Here is a 12,481-nt window from a genome sequence, read left to right on the forward strand (position 1 = left end):
GAATCACATACACCATAAGGTAGTCTTCTTAAATTGCTACAAAGATATGTACCGCACAATTTCTAAAAGTAAAATTTAGAAGTACACAATTGCCTGAAAAATACCTAACCTTAATTTAGTTGGAGGGTTCTAGTCACTATAAAATTAGATACTGACCTATTTTTACTAAACATTATAGTATAAGCAAAACATTAAAAGATTTAGATGGCATAGATTTAGTTTTTAAAGTTTCCTAAGACTGTTCTGGTATTCACAATCTCAATTTGCTTCATCTGTTACCTATTTCAAATTTCTCAGTTTTGGATAATTTATACACATTGAGAAGTCTACATATTGAGAAGTGGATTCAATTCCCAGTTTGCTGTTTTGTTTTGTTTTTTTTTGCGGTACGCGGGCCTCTCACTGCTGTGGACTCTCCCACTGCGGAGCTCCGGACGCGCAAGCTCAGCAGCCATGGCTCACGGGCCAAGCCGCTCCGTGGCATGTGGGATCTTCCCAGACCAGAGCACGAACCCGTGTCCCCTGCATCGGCAGGCGGACTCTCAACCACTGCGCCACCAGGGAAGCCCCTGTTTTTTAATTCTTGCATATTTGAGGATTCAGACTCTGACTGACCCAGAAACCAATAACTGATTTCCTCAGCCAATCCATCATTTTAAATTTTGCTTGAAAAAAACAAAACCCCTCACAGAGAGCATTTATAAGTGTTTGCTGATAACCCTGTGTACTTAAGTTGAAATAAGGGAAAAATAAAACTTATTAAATATTTAAGATGGTAAAAGGTTCATTCAAACACAAAATATGTGAAGATTCTAAATATTTTACACGTATGAATAATGTCTCTCCTGGAAAAAAGGACCAAAAAGTATATGCCTTTAAATGATAGACTTCTGTCCATAAAATCTAACATTCTTCAAAACAGAATAATTCACTGAGTCCATAAACTGCGATATGTGATGCTTTGTGTATACGGTAACGGGTGCTGGAAAGTAAAAGAAAAAAGGGTTTTTTTGAAAGTGAAAATTCATTCTCTCTCTATATATATCCAACCACCTCCTATACTTGATTAGCCATACCTCAAATGACGTGGCCTAAAATAAATTTCTCAACTCCCTACCGCTTCTCCTCTGTCTCGGGAAGTAGATCTACCATTAGTCATGAGCTCACAGAATCCTGTGTTTCTCTTATCATAGCACAGAAGGCCCTGTGAATCTTTAGATTTTAAGATCCATGAGGGAAGGAATCATGTCTCTTCTGTTCGTAAGTACCTAGTACATAGTGACACTTGATTAATATATGGGACATCATCATGACTTCTCCCTTGTCAACAGAGTTAGGAATTGTTTTCTACCCAGGAAAAGGTATTCCCATAGAAGTTGAATTGTATCCTACCATTTCCACTTTGTTATTCTATAGAATACATAGTTCTAATTTTTTAAAATCTCTACAGAACACAATTGATTTCTAATATTAAAATATCAGACCCTGCAAAGCTGCAGGTTACCAGTCAAAAACTTGATTTTCAGATTACTGTTCATTAATGACTTTTAAAAGTTTCTCAACATCATTAGATACACATTCATTACTGAAAAATGCCACATGAGATATGTTGAAGGGGAGAAAAGAGAAAAGATGTAGTTTTGACTAGAAGTTAGAGCGTATACATTCTCTTTCCCTGGGCTATTTACTTATTCATCTGCTCATTCATTTAACATTCATGAATGGGTACATTTTTTAAAGTCTTTTCTATGTAAGAAGCAAAGTATAAGGTAATTTAAATGCAAAGGAGTAATTACTGGGAGCTAGGAATCTACTTTCAATGTATTTTAGACAAAAATATCTTAAATTTAGTCAGGGAGTTTTACTGTATAAAATGAACAATCCCATTTGCACTTAAGGAGCTCCTGATTCTACTGACTGTAGCAAACCACTACAAGATCACTCTAGATGGTTGACTAGTTGTTAAAGTACTTGCTTGTAGTATCAGGAAGCATTTATAGAGAGAAAATGAAGACAGATATGGAGTAACGTAGGGTTAAACTGTGGGTTGACCACAAAAGCTGCCAATTCTAAGATTAGCCCCTTGACATCCAAACAAGGATGATATTCTACTGCTTTATGAAAAGTGAAAATTTTGTTTACTACCTATTTATATTCTGAAGTATGATGGAATATTGCAAAAATGTTTTTCTAAAGTCTGGTAAGTTTTGCAATTCGGTTTGTAAAACAAAACAAAAAATATATATATAGCCACTCCTTGCTTATCCTTATCGTTACCATTTTCATTACTAAATTTTGGTAACAAAGTAAGCAAACTGCATATCTCCTATTGACATAATATGAAATATGACACAATTTTCTACCACTCATACTAAAGACAAGGAGCAGGGCTAAGAAGTCAAGACATTCAAAGTTGGTAATGAATTATGTTCTTATTCTCTGAAGCAGTACAACAGTTCCTGAATAGCATATTTTTAAATAAAATAATTAAGCCACATACAGCAGGACTCAAAACAAAACAACCAACCAACCAAACAACGTGTTTATCTACAACCCCTTCCTGAGACAGTCATATCACAGACGAATACAAAGCACCAGCCTAAATTTAAACTAGATTATCTGTGACCTATGCTCTCTCATAGTATGCTGTATTTCTGGCTCACATTCGATTTTCTTTGTCATGTGTTTATCAGAAAATGAGGAGGGAGACTACAAAGATTAAACAATCATATATTGAGCACTTATTTAAAATAAATGAAACCTGGTCCCTGCTTTCAAAGAATTTACTTTTAATAAATCTTAATATTGAAATGTTCCATTTATAGTATAATCTCTATTGTGAGACCAATTAGCTTGTATTTAAGACTATCTTCCTAAACTCACTAAGAATTTCATTTGAATGAAGGACTGATGAAATCATTTATGTCAGTGGAAGGCATAGAAGTGAACATGAATAAAATAAGCCGTAAGACAAAATTGTGTACGGTTTATAGTACTAGTTGTATTATAGCTTTAACTTACGTGCTTTTTATATTAAAAAATTTAATGGTTCTTCTTGGTGAAAAGTTCTAAAGGGAGCTGACATGACATGTGATACTGTACTTTTCAACTTTATGTATACTTCCACCTCAGATTGCAGCTCAATCACAAGATTCACTCTCTGGGTACAATAGAACTGTAGCCATACCCTTCATATACAAAGATTTTCTAAACCATTACAATCGCCAAAAGAGTTACTTATAGCAGTAGCAATGAAACTGCAGTGACCCACATATATAATTACTTTGAAAAGTCCAAGGACATGTGTTTGGCTTCTGTTACTAGCTGTGAAAATTAACCTCTGTCTTAATTTCCCGATCTTTTAAGATACAAGTAATAATAGTATCTATCTCATACAGATAGATATAAAGATTTAATGAGCTAGTACTTGAAAATTTCTATGATAATGCCTGGCATATAAGTGGTCAATAATGTCAGTTATCGTTGTTACTAGCTAATGTTAAGGCTAGAAAAAGTTAAGAGCCACACAAAGAATCAAATTCATGATTCTGGTCTCATTAGTATCATACTCCAATAAATGGATCTTAGCAGCCACAGACGGCGTATATAAAATTATCCATTCAAAAAATTCAATAAAGGAAATTTTACTATGCATTTTCTAAATACTAGAAATAGCATAACAATTTGATATGGTTTAAAGTTTAGCTTAGAGATTTATATGAAAACAGACTATTCATATATCAGACATTTGTTTGACTCAAATTAAAAGTTGATAGTAGCCAAAGCGATCCTGAGGGAAAAAAAAGGAGATGGAGGAATCAGACTCCCTGACTTCAGACTATACTACAAAGCTACAGTAATCAAGACAATATGGTACTGGCAAAAAAACCCAGAAATATAGATCAGTGGAACGGGACAGAAAGCCCAGAAATAAACCCATGCACCTATGGTCAACTAATCTATGAGAAAGGAGGCAAGGATATACAATGGAGAAAAGACATTCTCTTTAATAAGAGTGCTGGGAAAACTGGATAGCTACATGTAAAAGAATGAAATTTGAACACTCCCTAACACCATACACAAAAAGAAACTCAAAATGGATTAAAGACCTAAATGTAAGACCAGACACTATAAAACTCTTTGAGGAAACCATAGGAAGAACACTCTTTGACATGAATCACAGCAAGATCTTTTTTGACCCATCTCCTACAGTAATGGAAATAAAAACAGAAATAAACAAATGGGACCTAATGAAACTTAAAATCTCTTGCACAGCAAAGGAAACTATAAACAAGACAAAACTACAGCCCTCAGAATGGGAGAAAATATTTGCAAATGAAGCAACGGACAAAGGATTAATCTCCAAAATATATAAACAGTTCATGCTGCTCAATATTAAAAAAACAAACAACCCAATAAAAAAGTGGGCAGAAGACCTAAATAGACATTTCTCCAAAGAAGACATACAGATGTCCAAGAGGCACACGAAAAGCTGCTCAACATCACTAATTATTAGAGAAATGCAAATCAAAACTACAATGAGGGGGCTTCCCTGGTGGTGCAGTGGTTGAGAGTCCGCCTGCCGATGCAGGGGACGCAGGTTCATGCCCCAGTCTGGAAAGATCCCACATGCCACCGAGCGGCTGGGCCCATGAGCCGTGGCCGGTAGGCCTGTGCGTCTGGAGCCTGTGCTCCACAACGGGAGAGGCCACAACAGTGAGAGGCCCATGTACAGCAAAACAAAAACAAAAACTACAATGAGGTACACCTCACACCAGTTAGAATGGGCATCAGAAAATCTACAAACAAATGCTGGAGAGGGTTTGGAGAAAAGGGAACCCTCTTGCACTGTTGGTGGGAATGTAAACTGATACAGCCACTATGGAGAACAGTATGGAGGTTCCTTAAAAAACTAAAAATAGAACTACCATATGACCCAGCAATACCACTACTGGGCATATACCCAGAGAAAACCATAATTCAAAAAGACGCATGCACCCCAATGTTCACTGCAGCACTATTTACAATAGCCAGGTCATGGAAGCAACCTAAATGCCCATCAACAAACGAATGGATAAAGAAGATGTGGTACATATATACAATGGAATATTACTCAGCCATAAAAAGGAACGAAATAGGGTCATTTGTAGAGACGTGGATGGACCTAGAGACTGTCATACAGAGTGAAATAAGTCAGATAGAGAAAAACAAATATCGTATATTAATGCATATATGTGGAATCTAGAAAAATGATATAGATGAACCGGTCTGCAAGGCAGAAATAGAGACATATGTAGAGAACAAGCATATGGACACCAAGGGGGGAAAGTGTGTGGGGGGGTGGGGGGTGGGATGAATTGGGAGATTGGGATTGATATATATACAGTAATATGTATAAGATAAATAATAAAAATCTGCTCTATAAAAAAATTAAATTAAAAAAAAGTTGATAGTTACCTCCCTTTTTTAACCAATACATTGTCTAGTTACTGTGATTCCGCAATTCTTTTCTGTTAAAAGGATGCCTACTTCATAATATTTGCAAATATAACTCTGGAAAGAGATGCATGATGGTCATGAATGTCCTGTTAACCCTCACAGCCAAAACATAAGAAGTTAAAATGAAATACTTAGGTCCAAAATCAGCCAACATAATTTTCTATACCAACATAACAACTCTGCCACCCTTCTGATTTGTATAATCTTCACACTTAAAATCTAGGTTCAGGGGAGTTCCCTGGCAGTCCAGTGGTTAAGACTCAGTGCTTTCACTGCCATGGCCCGGGTTCAATCCCTCGTGAGGGAACTAACACCCTGCAAGTCAAGTGGTGTGGCCAAAAAAAAAAAAAATCCAGGTTCAGCCAAAATAATATATAAGAAGAGAGTCAGAAATACCTGCCACCAGAAAGCTTTTAACTTCTTCCGCCACCTGCTACAGCAATCACTCCCATTCTCAGGTAGATTTTGCCTAATACTTACAAAATATCTGAATGTCCACTATCCACAGGCACTGTGCCAGGCTTTGGGTACAGTAAAGTTATTGCATTTTCCCCTTCTGAATTTTATAATTAAATTGAACACACAATTATACTTAAAACATAAACAGTAAAGTATATGATTAAAGCCATACAAATAATACAATCATAATGCTGTAGAAGTACAGAGAGAACAGAAATGAAACACTCTGGTGACCAGGAAAGGTTTTGTGGGGGAGAAAATAATAGAAATGAGCTTTGATAAAAAAAGAAAACAAAAGCTGGAGAAGGAGGGACAAGAATTCTGAACCATCAATTAGCATGAGCAAAGACCCACTGAGAGAGAGAAAAGTTCAGGGTGAGCTCCAGAGATGGTAAGAGGACCAGTTTGGTTGAAAATAGATCAGTCCTGAGGTCCAATCATGGAAAGTGTCAAAGCCAAATCAAGAATTCTAAGCTTTATTCTAGAGGCAAAAGGGAGTCACTCAACATATTGAGCAGAGAAATAATGTGATGGAGGAGGGAGATGCAGTACAAGATGCTAGTAGAAAACAACAGTTGGAGTGTTAAAACATGGTTTGGGTATGAGGTAGTAATAAGACCTGAAATGTTCCAGTACAATTTTTCAACCTTATATAACCCAGGACCCACATACAAAGCCTTAATGCCTTTCATGAAGACTCCCTGTTTTCTTTATTTGTTTCACAAGAACTGAGTTAATTAGAATAATTTATTTTTCTTACTCTCTTTTGTATCTTTTCTGTAGCAATATCTTCTTGACCATTTCTAATCATGAAATTTTCTTTTTTTGTTTCACAAGAACTGAGTTAATTAGAATAATTTATTTTTCTTACTCTCTTTTGCATCTTTTCTGTAGCAATATCTTCTTGATCATTTCTAATCATGAACCGTTACCCCTCTTCAAAACACCAACCTGTGTCCTTCCTCATTTACTGATCATTCTTGTCTGAACATTCACCTTTGCTTTATTACTTACTCTTTATCCTCTATTTAACCATCGACTCCCACCTAATCATTAACCTAATGACTTCTCTCCAGCTTCATACAGTCAAATAAATCTACTCATACTCAATTTTCTTTTCCATTACCTCTTAACTTTTAGTCTACTCATATACAAGTTCTATATGCCCACAACCTTTAGCACCTTTCTGAAGTCTCTACTCAATCCGAAGACTTATAGTTTGTCTTCCAGGCTCACTGCTAAAACTACACTGAAAGACAACCCTCTCATACTCACTAAGTTTCTATTCCCCTAAGTATTTCAAGATTTCATATACTCAATAATAGCAGCTACCATTTATTTGGTATTTCTTTACGGTAGAAAATACGTCAAGTGCTTTACATGATTATCTCATTTAATATTCAAGATTACCTAATGAGAAAGGCTTTTCCATTTGACAGATAAAGAAAACTGAGGCTTAGAAAAATCAAGCAGCTTGCCCAAGATCACCCCACTAGGAAGTTTTACCTACAATGTGGCTCCACTGATCGTACATACTCAGAAACATTTCCCTAAGTCCTTCAATACAGACATCAACCATTTGAGAATTAATATGGATTCCATTTCTCGATCTGAACAATGATAGCCAAACATATAAAACTGTTTATCTCTGTTGACTTCTGAAACTTTGGGAATGAGAAAATGATTTTAACTTCTTAAATCTTTACTGAATGTTTTAGAAGGGAATCTTGCACTGGAAGACTTAACTACATAAATTTGTAAGGTTCCTTTTAATTCTAGGAATCTGTATCAGAAGTGTAACATTCAGCTTTTCAAATTTTGATTCCTAGGAACAACAATCTAATTGGGAAAAGTCTACTCAAGAGTATTCTGAAAATAATTTTGTATTTACAGATCTGATTCTGGCACATTACTTAGACTCTCTAAGCCTACATTTCTTCATCTGTAACACAGAGATAACATCATATGCTTTAGAAGGTTGTGGTGAAAATTAAAGGCTGATGCTTTATTTTCAATAAATTATGGCTTTTATTATTCACTTTCTTTTGTATCTAGAAGTAGTTTAGTTTCATAGGATTTTAATTCAAATCATATCAGCCACAAAAAAATCTAGTGACTTTCAATCCAGATCCTAAACACGAATACTACATAAACTAAGTCAATGGGATCCAGATAAACATGTTAAGAACTATATTAAAAACTCAAACTCCCTTCTTTATCACATTTACTCAAGGAATGTTTAAAACATCTCTAATTTTATAAACACAGTATCAACAATCTATTAACACACATTAACATCCAGTACCTTTCCCTCAGTTTCTCAGAAAAATTCTAAAGTCTATTACATTTTAGATAAAGGTATACATAAGCTCCCCTCTCTTAATTACTTTCTCTAGCTCCTCCTACCTGCCTCAGCAAAAGAAAAGCTAGGTAAAGAGCTTATCTAGGTAGTACACAGATAGCTAGGACATATAAAGGTCAAAATCATCAAGAAATATATTCTGGAGACTCAATAAAATATAAAATTGTTACTTGTGTAATACGGAGCACATTAGACACTGGAAAGAACAAAAGAAGAAAAAATAGAGGTAATCAACCTTTTGATCTTGATATAATTTAACCCAAGCTACTTTCATATAAGAGTAATTAATAATCCCAGGGAAATTCAGAGAATTTCCTGGGTAATAGTGAAATAATTAATGAAGCAACTCAATTTTTAAAAATTTGTCACCAACTTAATATGAGATGGAAGACAGAACATATTCTGGCATAAAGTTACTACCCAGGGTACAGGAAGGCACAGAGTTTTACCTAGTTGCCTCACAACACCTTTCCCTTCCCCCAAGGTCCATATATTTCACAGGGCCATACCTTGTTCTATCTTGTTTAACTTACAGGACACCACTTGCGCTGATTTTCTTACAAGGCTGCCTCCTTCCTCTGATTTGATTAAGGATGGAAAGTAGTCAGGAGTACCACTCAGAGTCAGATGCCCAGACAAGAGTCAGTCATTCAGGGGATCATCGAAATTATCATCACATAATTAGTTATTTCTACATGATCACAACCTCACATCTTAAGAAATTAATCCAGCTCTCATGCATGAGCATTTCAGGGGTAACAAGCTCCCTATGGACATATGTCAGTCTTTAGTCTTAAATTTTTAAATAAATAAGCATTTACAGCGAAACCAGAATCAGCTACACATGCTATTAGCTATTATAATAAACAGTCTAGGTGTTATGGGAACAAATTCAAAGACTGTAGGTTTTTACTAACTGCTTAGCAATATTTACCATGTGACAATACGATGTACTATTAATTTCTTTGAAAAAAATTGGGTATTAGAGAACAAATTTTCAAATGAAGGTTTATTAACAAGTCAAGATAAGCAAGACTCAGCTTGAACTGACAGAAAAACCTTAACAATGTGTTCTTAAAATGCCCTCCACATGAAATTACCAAGGGTCGTGTGCTTGTTCAAACCTGTAGTCTCAACCACCTTTTGTCTCTTGTGGAATCTCCATCTGCCTTCCTCCCAAGAGTTTTTCTAGACTTCTCAATTCCAACAGAAAAATCAATAAAAGCTACCTACAGGAATATCTTTCCTAAATAACAATCAACAACTTTAAATTCTTTTAAATAAGAGACAACCCAGAAAGAAAATCAGCTTCAGAATGCTGAAACATCTAAGTGCCTGGCACATAATAGGCATTTAGTCAAAGCATATTAAATAGACAATGTTGAGAATAAAAAAATATAACAACTGGACAGTACATTTGATAATATAATCTACCCCTTTGGCTTTGCTGATTATTTTGGAGCACAGCCATGACCAAACAATTATTGTCTCCTAGTGCAGTGTTCCCTTCAACAGTTTACATTGTAATTATGGGCATCACTTTTGCTCTTCAAACTAAAATATAAACCACTTTTATATTATATGTTAAAATACACACACACCACATAAAAAGAATTTTTGATGACTCAATCATTCAACCATTTTATTTCTCAAATATATACTGAGGTAGCTAGCCAAACTTTACCAGTCTTAATATACCTCTCCCATAATATAATTACTTCACTGATGTGAAAAATATTTAGTGATATCTAATCAAAAATGCCTTAACTTCCATGCCTAGCTCATTATAGTTTCATGTGGTATTGCTATAACTTGCAGGTTAAAAGTAATCAGCCTTGTATGACTGAATGTTTAAACAGATATATGTGAGTTACACATAGGAACAGAACTAAAACATGTTATTTTGGGCTTCAAATTATTTATTGGCAAAAGAAACATTAAATCAATAAAGGGAACATCTATATTTATAAAAGAGGCAGAGGCGTGGGTCACTATTGCCCTAGTCAGTTTCCTAATCTGCAGAGTTACAGAACTACACTCTGGAAAAGGCCCAATATGTAAAAAGATAAAAATATAAAAGTGAAGTTGTTCGAGTTAAAGAGCAGTTGGGGAGTAAGCCCTGCTGGACTCCTGAGAGCTCTGGAACCCCTAAGGCTCAGAAGAGCACTGTTAAAATAAATAAGCCCTCTGACTCTTCAGAGCTCTGTGCACCTAAAAAGTGACTGTGTTTAAAATTCCAGTGTGCAAATTTGAAAAGATTAAACCTTTTTCCTCAGAACAATTTTTTTTTAAATTCCTAACTTCCTTCAGTAACGTCAAAATCATTTACTCCGGGAAAATAATAACTACCTCCCATAGATCTTTACACCTCCCATGGTCTTCCAATCACTTCTTAAAATGCATTTGGCTCATTACTCCAATTAGCAGAAAATTTAGGGTTAGGGGCGGGGAGGCGAACAGATTTCTCGGCTTGGACAACTGAAGTATGACCTTTGTGGATTTTTAAGTACCATGCGGTGCTTGAGAAAAAAGAAATACCTCCGGTGATGAAATTTTCAAAACGTATCTAAAACTGCGGTTGGTAGAGGCACTCCACAGCCAGCTGTCCTTCAAGAAAATATTTAAAATGTACAAGCTGAACAGAACCACATCTCAACCAAACTCTAACATCAACAACTTTTACCCACACAATTTACACGGTTAAAAACAGAAGAAATCAGTTCGATTTACTTCGGTGGATTCGTTCGATGCCTTAATAATGAATGAATTGGAAGCATCACTGCCGAGTTCTGAAAGAGCCTCACGCTCAGCTCCGCCCCCTATAAAACCTGAAGCTAATTCTCCAGAATTTAGTGTTTCCAGGCCAAGTCCGGTCCAAAGGAGGCCTCCCCCCTTCTTTCTCCCGGCCTCCCTCCAGGGGTTGGAGCCCAGGGTGGCCGGGCGGGTGCGGGTGCCGGACGCCCCCTTCCCGCTTGGGGAAAGTTCCGCCGGCCGCTCTCGGGACAGGCCGGTCCGTGGCCCTCGCGCGCGCCGCCGTCACAAACACCCCGCCCGGCCTCGGCGCCTGGAGGGTCGCGCCCCCTCCCCGCGCCGCCGCCGCCACAAACACCCCGCCCCCGCCTCCCCGCCGCCTCCCTCGCGGAGCGTTAACCCCTCGTCGCCCGACGCCCGGCTCCGGGTAGGAGGCCGGGCCAGGGGGTGGAGTTGTCGCGTCTCCTCCCGGGAGCGCCCGGGCAGACGCCCGGCTTGTTTACAGGCCCCAGGCCTGGTCGCCGCCGCGCAGGCCCGCGCCGCCCGCCCGCCCTCGGCCCGAGCGTCGCGCTTACCCGGAGCAGCAGAGGGCGGGCAGGTCCCTGGTCCGCCGAGGCGGCGGCGGCGACGGCAGCCGGGGAGGGGGCGGGAAGAGGGTCACCGCGGCGGCGGCCGTCCAGGTCAGGCCGGGGAGGGGGCGGAGGAGGGGAGGAGCCGGGCTGCGTCCGGGACCCCGGCTCTCGGCGCCCTCGCGGCTCAGATCATCCGGGCGTTGGAGCGGGAGGCGGAGAGCGGGTCCCGGAGGACGAGGAAGAGCCGAAGATTCATAGCTTTCGCGCCCCACCTGCCTGGCGCCCCCCACCCCCCCTCCCCAGCCACCAGTTCCCGAGCTGCAGCCGCCCGAGCACCCGAAGCTGCGGGCCGGGCCGGCTCAGAGACCACAGCTCCCTCGCTCCCGCGCGCGCTCCCGCCCTTAGCGCCGCCGCCGCCGCCGCCGCCTCGAGCGCGTCCCCGCGCAGGCGCGCTCACGTCGGCACTGTGCTGCCCCTCCCCCACGCCTCCGCCCGCCCCGCCCCGCCCCGCCCCGTCGGCTCAGCCCCAACTACAGCCGCGGCGCGGTGGAGCAGCTGGAGAGACCCGGATGTCGTTGGGCCGGAACTGCAGCGCGGGCCGGCGAGCGGGGGAGGGGCGGACGCAGATGACGTCACTGTCCTACCCGGCTTCTCTCGCCGCAATCGCCTCCCGGCCCCGGCCTCAGGCTCAAGCTGAAGGGAGCATCCGAATCCCGGATCGGAACGGAGGTGCCCCAGGCACACACCTCCCGTCCCTAAGGGCAACAACCCACACACTCTACTACCACCCACCCACACGCTGGTGCAGCCGATACACGCACGAGGCACGTGCTCTGAG

General features: G+C 39.8%; 1 protein-coding gene across 3 annotated transcripts in view; it reads right to left on the reverse strand.

The window, feature by feature from the left end:
- PPM1A (protein phosphatase, Mg2+/Mn2+ dependent 1A) overlaps positions 1-12,023 on the reverse strand; it is a 38,550-nt gene extending 26,527 nt beyond the window's left edge. The window contains exon 1 of one of the 3 annotated variants that reach the window (XM_060141889.1): positions 11,647-12,023. The gene's annotated coding sequence lies outside the window, so the exon portion shown is untranslated. Of the gene's footprint in view, positions 1-8,829; positions 8,874-10,858; positions 10,923-11,646 lie in introns of those variants that run through there. The other 2 variants (XM_060141894.1, XM_060141901.1) reach the window with 2 other exon arrangements.
- Positions 12,024-12,481: the final 458 nt, after the last annotated feature.

This window comes from Lagenorhynchus albirostris, chromosome 1 (genome assembly GCF_949774975.1).
Source record: "Lagenorhynchus albirostris chromosome 1, mLagAlb1.1, whole genome shotgun sequence".
In the NCBI taxonomy this organism is placed as follows: Eukaryota; Metazoa; Chordata; class Mammalia; order Artiodactyla; family Delphinidae; genus Lagenorhynchus; species Lagenorhynchus albirostris.